The sequence below is a fragment of the Varanus komodoensis genome, unplaced genomic scaffold, assembly GCF_004798865.1.
Source record: "Varanus komodoensis strain SLA01 unplaced genomic scaffold, ASM479886v1 scaffold12, whole genome shotgun sequence".
In the NCBI taxonomy this organism is placed as follows: Eukaryota; Metazoa; Chordata; class Lepidosauria; order Squamata; family Varanidae; genus Varanus; species Varanus komodoensis.
In genome coordinates this window covers 25,420,334-25,432,437 of record NW_025335349.1, presented here as the reverse complement: position 1 = coordinate 25,432,437, position 12,104 = coordinate 25,420,334, and positions in this window count along the sequence as shown.

The following is a 12,104-nucleotide window of genomic DNA, read 5'->3' as shown; positions in this document are numbered from 1 at the left end:
ATAGCGTGTTAGCAGCTTTTAGCAGAGAGTTGGATTTTGAATCTACATCTTCCTTGGGGCCGGCTGCCCTGCTCTTTTCCTCCTTGGGCTGTCTTCCCCACTTGACTTGCTATTTACCTCTGGAACATGCAAGCTGTTTCAGCCCTAACTCTGAAAACACTCACAAATCTTCCTTTCCATCAAACTCTTAATTTGGATTTGTCTATCTTTCCTCAAGGGACTAACACCTTCAGAGGCAAAATAAGTAATCCCTTCTTAGTATGAAATATATTTTATTTTTGGAAAGGCATGTGTGAGTATGGTAGTGAGCGAGGCTATGCTAGAACCAAAAGAGATTTTACAGTGCACTCCTATGCATCCTTGCTCTGAAAGACATCTCAAAGTACTCAAGAGGCCATACATGGTGTGGTGGCCATGTTTCCTCTTTTACAGAGGATGGTCTTCTGTTTGGAGATCCATCTTGTGTAAATACTAAGGAGCATCAGAAGGAAGGACCAGACCTTGATGCTGTCCACCAACACCACCTGAACAACAGACTGCACACAGCTCACCTGGTCAGTCTTCCATACTGTATTTCACAGTACTGGTGAGATATACTGTGTTTCTATTTAAATTACAATAATTATTCTATATTTGACCTATATGTACAAATTAGTATGTGCAACTGTTAAAAAATGACTATCATTTGCCCTCTTTTTGAGCAAGGTGTTCTCTCTTTGGGGGCAATTTAGAAACATAGAAACAGAGCGAGTCAGAAGGGGTCTCCCGGGCCATCTAGTCTGACCTCCGGCACCAGCCGGCTCCGCTCACGACATGCCCGCCATGTGGACGTCCAGCCTATCCTTGAACACCCGCACCGATGGGGCCTCAACGACCTCCCATGGAAGCCCATTCCACACCCTCGGGGTCCTGACTGTCAGGAAGTGCTTCCTGGCATTCAAATTGAACCTTGGTTCCCTGAGCTTTGCTCCGTTGGAGCGCGTCCTGCCTTCCTCTGCAGGGGAGAACAGGTCTCTACCCATCTCCGTGTGACATCCCCTCACATACCTGTATGTCGCCAACAGATCCCCTCTGAGTCTCCATTCCAACTTATATCTAGGCAAATATGCACAGATTGCAACCTGCATTTATTAATTGGAGTCCTAAGCATACCAGAAAGTAAGCTTGACTGATACAATGAAGATGAATGCTGAATAAACATAAATATATAAACATGCATTAAAAGCAATACTATGCATGTCCTTGGAAGTAACTTATTCCCAAGAAGATTTGCCTGGTACAGATTTTTTTTTCAAATTATTACAGTTAGGTAGCATATTCCTTAAGTATATCTTGTGAAATAAGGCAACTCATTTTCCTGACCTGCAGAAATCTGGTACTTCTCGATCTGGGGTAGAGAGTGCTTTCAGGCCATGGGTACATCTGGCATGTTGGCAGGCGCCAGCACAAAATGACTGCCACAAGAAGTATGCAAAGGACACTAACCTGTCCAAATGGCTGAGTACCAGGCAGAAGTAGGGTGAACACTCCAACCCATTCAGCAGTTCCTTTGAACTGCAACATGAACAGAAACTTACTTCACAGCAATCCCAGTTGCTTGTATACAAATGTGTTAATTCTAATCATGACAAACATAAAAATGGGAGTTGTAGGGCATCTGGGCAGGCACCAAGAAAGGTGTCCGGGGCCCATTGCCAAAGGGATCACGTTTCCTACCTCAGTACTGGATGGTGATAGCACTGAAGACCAGCAAAATACAATTACCTTAAAGATGGGATTGGGAAATGATCCCGAGCAACCAGGAGTTCCTATGTAACCAAGGAGATTTTAGCTCTATCACTAGCAATAAGGTAGCAAAAATATCTGACTTTTCGAAAGGATAAATGCCCTGAAGGAAGGAATCTTAATTCTTCTGAACAATGCTTAATTTACCCCTCCTCCCTTTAAAACCAAAAGAAAAGGGATGTGCCAGGGTTCAAGCCTAATAGGAGTTTCGCTGTCCCAAAAGCCAGGCTCCCTCAGCCCTGACTTGTAAGGGTGGGCTGCAGCTGCTCCCAGTTGCTGGAAATGCTCTCTGCACACGGTAAGTTTGACGTTGCATATTCTTTCACATGACCGAGAACTGAGCTCTGGCACGGAAGCCAAAGTCCCCGGGTTGACAGAGCCCTTGCCTTGATGCAGAACAGCGTCTCTGCTTGACCCAAGAAGGTCAAGGAGAGCCCTGCATTTACCTTGCCGTGAAACTGCCTCGCAAGGCTGGGATGCAACACTGGAGGAACAGGCAGGCTGGAGAGGCCTCTGCTTGCGTCACAGCCTGTGGGTTTTCCAGCTGGCAAGGCCCACGGTAACTGCAGATGTGCTGGATGCCAGCCCAACAATCTGAGAGGGAGGGGGACAAAATGGTTGGGAAATATGTGGCCAGTTTGTTTTGGCTGGATGACAGTTTCTGTCCCTGCTGGGGGATGGGAGGAGCCTGTTGTGCAGCGACCCCAAACGGCTAATTCCAGGAATTGTAGCCTTCAGGGGATTTGAAGAACTGGCCCTCTGAAACTTTTTAAAAAGGAACTGCTATGAAACACCAGCGTTGGAATCAAATGTGCCACTACTTTTACTTAATCTCCCCTGCACAACTCTAAACTTGAGTCAATCTCAGTTAACAGAAACGACTCCAGAAGTTAGATGCTACTCTCTCAAAGTTTATCATAGGTTTTCCAAATTTGCTTGGAATAAGTCTGGAGAACCCAACACGATAGTCCTGCCTCAGATGGATATTCCCAGGCAAATTCAAAAAGCAAAACAAGGAACACGGCCAGCATAAAAAGCCACAATGATTCATATTTTAATACCTTAAAAACTGTCTATTTAGTTTAGAAGTCAAATTTCTTTGTACACGATATTCACTAGCATAATCCAAAGGGTGTCAAAATCTGGAACTATTCAATAATTTCCACATTTGGGTAGTGGGAGAGAAAATTTGGATTACCAAATTGAGGGCATGTAGACCCAGCCTGGTTTGTTCCAGCACTTTTAAAAACTTCATGCACAAAAATCAGCAGCTGAAGTATTCATGTCGCTAGCTGATATCTGCATATCAAACTGCTGAGACATGGGGGTGGGTGGGGACAGTTGAAAAGCTGACAGTTACTTGATTCAAAGGCAGCTTTTTTACTTTCTACCCTTTTAAAAAGTGAGTTGGAGCAGTCTGAGAGTTCTAGACGTACGTCTGTTCAGTTGGGGGCAGGAAATCAAAACCTGTGACATGTTCCTATTCTGGCAAGGAGGTGAAGCTAAAAGACAATTTAGCCAGGATTAGATTTATGGTTTGAACCGAGATCATTGAGATCTTTCCATTCTCAATCTTGTTTGGATCATTTTACAGCTGACCAACTCCTCTGATGCTTTAACCCAACAGCAGCAGCAAGACTCAGATCCTTCTACTCTGGAAAAATATTTCCCTCTTTCTTTAATTTTCTAAGTAAAAATTTGTTTACTTAAAGGTTTCTTCTTCACCAAATTAGAAAACACACACAGAAATACACTTTTAAAACAGTTATAAAAATAGGGCAGCCTTCCCAACATGGGGCCCTCCAGATGTGTTGTACAGCAACTCCCAGCATTCCCAGCCAGCATGTTGCAGTCCAACATATCTGGAGGGCCCCATGTTGGGGAAGGCTAACTAGGTTATTAATTTGAACAGGCTCATCTCTTGAGAGGATATTGAGAGGGCTGCACTGCCTAGTTCTGCCATCAATAGAAAGTCAACATGGCATAATGGTTAGTGTGTTGGACTCAGACCTGGGAGAGCCACAGAGTTCCTACTTGGCTGTGAAGCTCACTAGGTCACTTTGGGCCAGTCACTGACTCTAACTTAGGCTCACGGGGTTGTAGTAAGAATACAAATGGAGAGAAAAAGGACCGTGTAAGCCACTGTGGGTTCTTGCAAGAGGCAAAAAGGGTAGGATATACCTGTAATACAGGGCAACAAAAATGATCCAGGGTTTGGAAATGTTGCCCTGTGAAAAGAGACTGAGAGAACTGGGTATGTTCAGCCTTGAAAAGAGAAGGCTGAGGGGGGACATGAGATTAAAAGTACCGCAAAGGCTTTCACAAAGAGGAAGGTCAAGATCTCTTCTTGCTGATGCCAAAGTGTAGGACATGGAATAATCAATTCAAGTTGTGACAACCCAGATTCCGGCTAGATACTGGGAAAAGTTTCCCCACTGTCAGAGCAATTCAACAGTAGAATCATTTGCCTAGAGAGGTCATGGGCTTTCCCACAATACAAACATTCAAAAAGAAACTGGGCAGCCATCTTGAGTGGATGGTGTAAATTGGTGTGCTGCAACGGCAGAGGGCTGGACCCAGTGGCTTTCTTGGCCCCTTCCATCTCTACTTCCATCTCTATGATTCGATGTGTGTGCTAGACACAGGAACTACCTGCTGACTGCAACTTCACCACTCAGGTAAAAAGGTCTTACGAGTGGGACCCTAGACCTGAGACCTCATTGACTGGCCAGTAAGCACATATGAGATGAGTGTAGGACTATGCCTAAGAGAAGTTGTGCTGAATCAGCCCCCGAGTCCAGCATTTTGTTGCACAGTGGCCAACCAGGTCTTCCACTGGGAAGTCACAAGCTGTTTGTTTATTTATTTTATTTATTAAAACATTTCTATGCCGCCCCATTCGCTGAAGCCTCGGGGCGGCTCACAACATAAATTAAAATACAAGAAATAACAATATAAAATAAGTCACCCTGGCCAGATATCGCCCTGGCCAGACGTTTACAAGGTAAACCACCAGTGTGGCTGTTGTTTCCCAGATGCTGGTATCTAGCAGCAATCTTTACAAAACTGGAGTTAATAATTAGCTATCACCACAATCATTGAGCATACTGTGTGGGGCTGATGGGAGTTGAAGTCCAAGACATTGGAGGACACCAGGGTGAGGATGAGTAATCTTAGATGACCTATTATTATATTTATTTCTACCCTGCTTCTAAGGACAAGATCTCATCCGGCAGCTTACACTAAAAACATTGAAAGCTATATTTATCATTTGGAAGGATTTTTATCTCACTCTTTTGCCAAAAGGGCTTGCCAGAGTGACTCACAAAGGTCAACACTAAGACAGTCCTTTCCCTCAGGCTTACAATCTAAAGGACACGGCAAGGGCAAGGGGTTGGAAGGAAGGGAAAACAGACCGATGCACTGATCTTGATGTCAAAGGTCTTCTAACTACCAGGTGAAGAATATGAAGTTCAAAGGGAGAAAGAGTAGAAGTTGCTGGTCTCTCAGTAGAGGCCATGGGGCAGTTCAGTTTTTCACCTTTCTCTGCTGAGGATGGCTGCTGGATGCATCTTCCAAGCAAAGCTAATGGTGACTTTGCTTCCCTTCATGCCTTCAGCCGCTGCCTTGTGTAATGGCTGCCTCCCAGTAAGGCATAATGAACACACTACCAAAGAAAATGTTGTGTAGGAGATCTAAGAAACAGAGTCCAGAACCAGATAGGTGGATAGGAGCAAGGCTGATTCCCAGGGACTGCAGTCACAACAAGCAGCTAGTCAGTTTAAGACTGTCCTTCAGTCCATCTCTTGGGATAAATCAGGAGTTGCTATTTGTTGATGTACAAGGAAGCAGAAAGATGCACTCGTTCATTTGTTTCTACATTCATTTTATGAGGAAAACTATAGCACAGCCTGGGAGCAAAGCCTGCCCTTTGTTGAGGGGTAGTCCATCCTTTGCTGGCTGACAGAGACACCACAAGAGGGAACCAGCAGTCTCTTTTCATGCTTAAAGGTAAGACTGGGGCTCAGAAGCAACAAGAAGGGACACAGCTGTTCAGCTGAGAGCTGGGGTATCAGTGCTCAGAGTGCCAATTTGTCTTCAAAAGGCAAACCTGGAGATACCCACTTTCTTGTTGTAATAAGAACAAGTTCGCCAGAACTAAGGTCTGGCTTAGTCTGAAATGAAGCACCCACTCTACTTCCTTCATTTCTCCTCCCACCCTGGGAAGGACTCCTGTCTCCCTTGCATCCTCAGGGCCTGGAGACCATGCTTGATGGAGGAATAGGATCAAGGTTTGAAGAAGAGCTTGCCCCTGCCTGTCACCCCAGCCACTGGCAATTGCCTTGCCTTCATTTCCCTCCATCTCTTCCCCATCAAATTGTTTGTTACTGCTTAGTTAACTTGACAGCACCATATCTCATTTCCATGAGATGGCACTATAAATATGAACCAGACAGGCCAAAAATGAGTAGGTGGGATGTGTGATTAAGCTAGAGATGTGATGGGCCAGCCTGCATCACTTAGGAAGGAACAGGATGGGACAGAAAAATGTGGAATGGCTCCTGCCACTTTTTCCATTTTTCTCCCAGCATTTTTTAAAAGTTGAGAGTGGGAAAGGAGTTTCTTCCCCTGAACTTTTCTGGTTTCCTCCCAACTTTTTCTCCAAGCCTTCACATCTCTGGGTGGCACTGCCTTGCCGAGATTAGGAAACTTGCTGAGCTGAATATTTATCTTCAAGTGTTTTGGGAAAACCTTGGTGGCCCTTTTCCTTTGTAGTTCTATAACTACTAGAGGCCATCAAGCCAGATGGAAAAGCAGTCCCTAATTTTCTGGAAAGCCCAGAGGCTAGCTTAGAATGAGCACAACAGGTCCCACATGTTTGTTGTGCTTGTATTGTGAGGCACTGAGAACATCATGGACATTTGGTAAGCCCTGCTGGATCACACCCAAGGCCATCTAGTCCACCGTTCTGTCCCCACAGTGGCCACCAGATGCCCATGAGAAGCCCACCGGCTGGATAGGAGAGAAATAGTACCTTCCTCCTCTTGTTCTTCATCAACTGGCATATGCAAGAGATTGTATACAGCCATAAGGGATAATAGTCATTGATATGTTTACTTAATTGTTAGTGGAAACTCAACAAAAACAAATAACCTGTCATTCCTCTCCTGCTGCTGGGCTGTTTGGCAGCTACTGATAGGCTTATCCTCACGTGAAACACCTTCTCTCCCATGGAGACATGCACACCCAGCGTTCCCCAATTGCCCAGGCTCTAGACGCTGCAGTCTTTGCTCACAACTGAGAGGGCAAGCCTTTGGCCAGGTGAGCTGCTCAGACAGTTGTCCATCTCGCCATCTCGAGACTGTTTTATTTGACTGCTGTAAACTCCACAGCATGTCAGAAAGAGACTCCTTCCTATTCCTTCTTAGCCCTTTTACCGAAGAGGGCAGGAGGGCCTTCCACTACTGTGCTAGGATCCCTTGCAGAACAGCAAAGACCTGCAAAGTTAGCCTGAAATGTTTGTTTAACAAACAAATGTTTGTTTGTTTGTTTTAAAAGAATTGTAATAAGCATTTAAAATTAATATGAAGCTCATCTGCCTTTGTATTAATTAGTCCAAACACTTGAAGCTACCAGGAAGTTTTCCAGTTCTTCAAGGTTTTATTCTCCTGCTGTGTAGGGGCAAGAGCCTTCTCGGTAAGGTAGCAAAACCCAGAGCAGATCCAAGGGCAGGCCAGATGCAAAAGAGGACATAACTATTGCACCCTTAATTGTTGAATGAAAGAGGGAATTTCAGCAGTGTAGCTTGGCATACAAGCCATTTGCACGGACATGCCCTCTTCCACATAGCTATGAATAGCTCAGGAGTTTGTCTCCCCACTTTAACCACCCTAAGCTAGAACCAGGGGACAGAGCCGGCCCTTTCCAGGAGTCTCCCATGCCGAGCTTCTGCATATGAATGTAGCCATGAATATTTCCCTTGGTTCCTATTTGGCTCCCTGCCACTCCAGATTTTTATTTTATTGAGGTTGTTTGAACAATGAAGCAGTACAAAAATGGAATCTGGTATACCGCAAAACAAAGCACTGCCTTTGGTTAAGAGTATTTGTTTTGTTCTGGAGTTCTGGAGTTCATATCCCACCTCAGCTTTTTTCTACTTAGGTTCTTGGGCAAGTTACTTTTCTATTCACCTTGCTAGTTTGGCTTCTGGAAATGAGTGTTTTTATTTCATTTCAACCATGGCAGCCATTTTATGAATGGGCAAGTCCTACCTCCATGGTGGTCATTTTGTGTGAGTGCCCATGACATTCTCTCAATATTTCAAATGCGGCCAGTGACTCAAAAATGTGCAGAGCCCTGACTTGCAAGAGCAGCTGACTGAGGCCTTGCAGGCAGGTCAAATTGTCCTTTCGTTCAGCAGGGGTTCCATAAGCATCACTGTATGCAATGAACCTTATTTAGGGGAGTGATAATGCATAGGATTGTCACCACGTATACATACACCTATTTCCACAGCATTTAGAAACAATGGTTTGTAATAACTTACATTTTTAAAGAGCATAAAAGAATCATTGGGAGAAAGAGAGAAAACTATACATAACCCAGGAATTAAGAGCCAGTGTGGTGTAGTGGTTAAGAGCATGGGACTGGGACTCAGGCGATCTGGGTTCGAGTCCCCACTCAGCCATGGAGCCAACTGGGTGACTTTGGGCCAGTCACAGACTCTCAGCCCAACCTACCTCACAGGGTTGTTGTTGTGGGGATAAGATGGAGGAGATGTAAGCTGCCTTGAGCGCTTTGTAGGAAAAAGGCAGGATATAAATCGAAAAATAAATAAATATTGAAAAATCTACATGTTCACACAATATGCAACCTGATCTTATGCAAAGTTAATTATGCTTAGCCTGTTGAATCAGTAGGCTTAAGTATGCTTACTTCTTCATAAAACTAAGCTCCTGGGTATAAAGTGCAGAATGTATTGGTACTACCTTTTCTCCAAAAAAAGAGTATCTGTTTTGTTTTGAGAAGTTGCTAGTCCTCATGAGAATCACGATAAAGTAACATCTATAAAAGGTTTTGCATTCTTATTTTCAGTTCAGTACCTCAAATTATGAAATTGTGTATGAGCAACTGTCTATTGTCTAACTGTATGAGCTGATATTCCCCTGAGAATTCTCTTCATGAAAGACCAGGGGAAAATGTTGGCTCTATTGCAAAGTACAAGAACTATTGCCACCTAGTGGGTTGTCTAAACATAGCTTTGTAGCTAATGACTTATGTGCGTGAGTTTTTAAAAATATAATTAATCCAAGTAGTTTCAGAAAGTGTTCTATTTACTCTGTTAACCTCCAACATTTCTGACCAGCTGTCACAGTATCTTTGACTTGCTTTTCTGTAACAGATGTATGATCTACAAGATGTGTGTGTGTGTGTGTGTGTGTGTGCGCGCGTGCGCGCGCGCGCGTGTGTCTGTCTGTCTGTCTGTCTGTCTGTCTAGATCTGCCAAGGAAGAATAATGAGATGATTTGAGTATGGAAATGATAGAATGATAATCTGCACCATTTCAGACTGAAGAAAGGAATCATATTTTGAAAGCTTCCTGCTTTGTTTGTAGCAAGCAGCTCCCTGAATGTAGAAAATTAGCACAGCAGCAAAAGGCTTAGGCTAGGCTCATTCTTCTTGTCCAGGATTTTTCCATGGGGAGCATTCATAAATCATTAGCTATACCTTTGGCAATGCACAACATACTTCTACTGCAGAACTCATGATTTAGTCTCAGAAGTCTGTGCCATAGTAAATGTGCTCAACTCCTTGTTGGTTTTGCCACAGCTGAAAAGTTACCAGTGTGCTGTCTTCTTTCAAAAATGAAATAGTCTCTACATGCTCCAGTAACAATCTGCTTCTAGCTGGGATGACATCTAGTGAAATATAACTGACACTTATTCATAAGAAGAGTTTAAGTTACAAATTTGAACAAATATTAATGAAAGCACATGCTTCTACATCATCCAGAAATCTGGAGCAACCAGTTGGTGCAATGGAGATGGCATGCCTTACACCTAGATGACGGAAACATTGTCCTGCAGACTATTTCTGTGAATGTTCACGCAGATGCAAATCTTGCCGTGTGCAACAGGGCTAAATCCCAGCTAGCAGTCCAACCCTATAGAGTTGGGCGCTCCTAAGCCACTGATTTCAGAGGCTGATACACACTCACCTCTGCATAGGATTGGCATATGTAGCTTACATGGGACTGAAGGAGTCAGGAAAAGCTGGATGAAAAGGATATACTGGAGCCAGTCTTCCTGGAATCTCACATGTAAAAAAATAATATGGGGGAACACAGGTATGGGTTCCATGTGCATTTTCCAGGGGCTTCCAGATGAGGCTCTTATTACACCATTCTTCTCCCTCATTCACAACATCCCTCCCACGTTTTATGCTGCTTCTTTTTTTGTCTTTTTTCTTTTAGTGAGGAATCCAGGTTAAGGGAGGAAAAAAGATGACATAGCTGCATAATACCTTCTGGTTGGGAGCACTCGGAACCCTCCTTTGGGAAGCACCCATACTGAATTGCAATATATTAAAGGGGAAGGGGTGGAGAGAGGGACCCCTGTGGCTCTACTTTCCAAAGCCCATGAGCAATCAGGAATGGGCAGCCTCTTTCCCAGCAGTCCACTGGGTTTTGGCCTGGTCAACTACCAGCACACAGATTACTCTCTTTCTGGAAAAGAATGTTGCCCTACATGTACCCGCCATTGGTTTGATGCAGATGGGGTGACATTTTTTTCTGTACAGTCAGGACATAATTTTTTTTCTATCCTTGCATTAAAACAACAGTGGTTATATGTCTTCAGTGAGTAATCACAGAAAAGGGATTGCCAGCTTGAACTGCCACAGCAAAGCATCAGCACAGGTTGGATGTTACTACATGGCTTTAGGTTTTGCTGTCTGCCATCAAAAAGAATTATGCAGTTATTCAGTCACCACATTAACAGAGATTCAGGTGGAAAGAGAAAGGAGAAACCAAGATGAAGCATGAGAGTGTTACAAATGGAAGTACAGTGGTACCTCAGCTCACAAATGCCTCAGTTCACGACCAAATCGGGCTGTGGACTGAAATTTCTGAAAAATTTTGCCTCGGGTTGCAAACTCATCAGGTGACGATCGCAATCATGCCCATCTCCCCACCACCTGCGTGCCTGCTTCAAATTTTTGTGATTAAAAAAAATGATTACAGAACGGATTAACCTTATTTACACTGAACCTTATGGGGAAATTTGACTCGGTGCATGGCCAATTTGGGTCATGACCAGAGTCCTGGAATGGATTAAGTTCGTGAGCCAAGGTACCACTGTAAACGTTTTCTGTTTCCTGGATCACACATGCATACCCATATGTAAAATTCTGGGAATGAGGCATGGCGATTGTTCAAAACCCTTGGCTTGAAGTAGTACAAGACTCCACATAACAGCAGTGGAGAGCCTGCAGTCTTCCAGTTGTTGTTGATCACCCTCAGTCAGCATAGCCCATGGCCGGGGATTATGGGAGCTGTAGTCCAACAAACATCGGGATGACAACAGATTCTGCCTTGTAAGAAACCATTAGCTACCTGAAGATGCAGAAATGAACCACACGTGTATTGCATTACTTTAGCACACTCATACCTAACAAGTATGTCTGCAATGAGCCAAGCACCTGAAGGCACAACGCTGAGCAAGTTTGGACAGGAAAAAGGGCCTCCAACTGGGACTCGTAGATGTTTTTGTGTCTGGACACGTATAGGATTGCATCCAAAAACTCAGATTTTTTACAGAAAAGGACATTCTTATATGCAGATTAAAAGTAACAGTAAAGCTTAATCAGCTACAGATTTCCTGCCAAAAACCAAGTTAAGAACCTTACAATTACCCTCTTGAAAACACAAGTCGGATGATTAGACAGTGATTAAGGGGCAATTTTAAAGTGTGTCATTTTCCATGATGATATTTCTGAACGAAATAGCGATTCCCAGCTATATTCACTCAACCAGAAATAAAGAGGGACGCAGCTCGAGAACCCTCTTGAGCCTCTCAGAGCCTCAAGCAGCCTTCTCCAACTGGTAGCCCTCCAGATGTGTCGGGCTACAACTCTCACACCTGAAGCACAGCAGATTAGGAAAGCCTCATCCAAAATGAAACACTGTCTGCATCTTCTGATGACTCACTGGGAGGAACGCACCGTGAGAACGTACAAAGTCCCTCCCTCCCTTCCTCATTGGTTTAGCTCCCCTCCACTTTACGTTTCTTTTGCTTTATAGGACAGGGCCGCTGCCGATC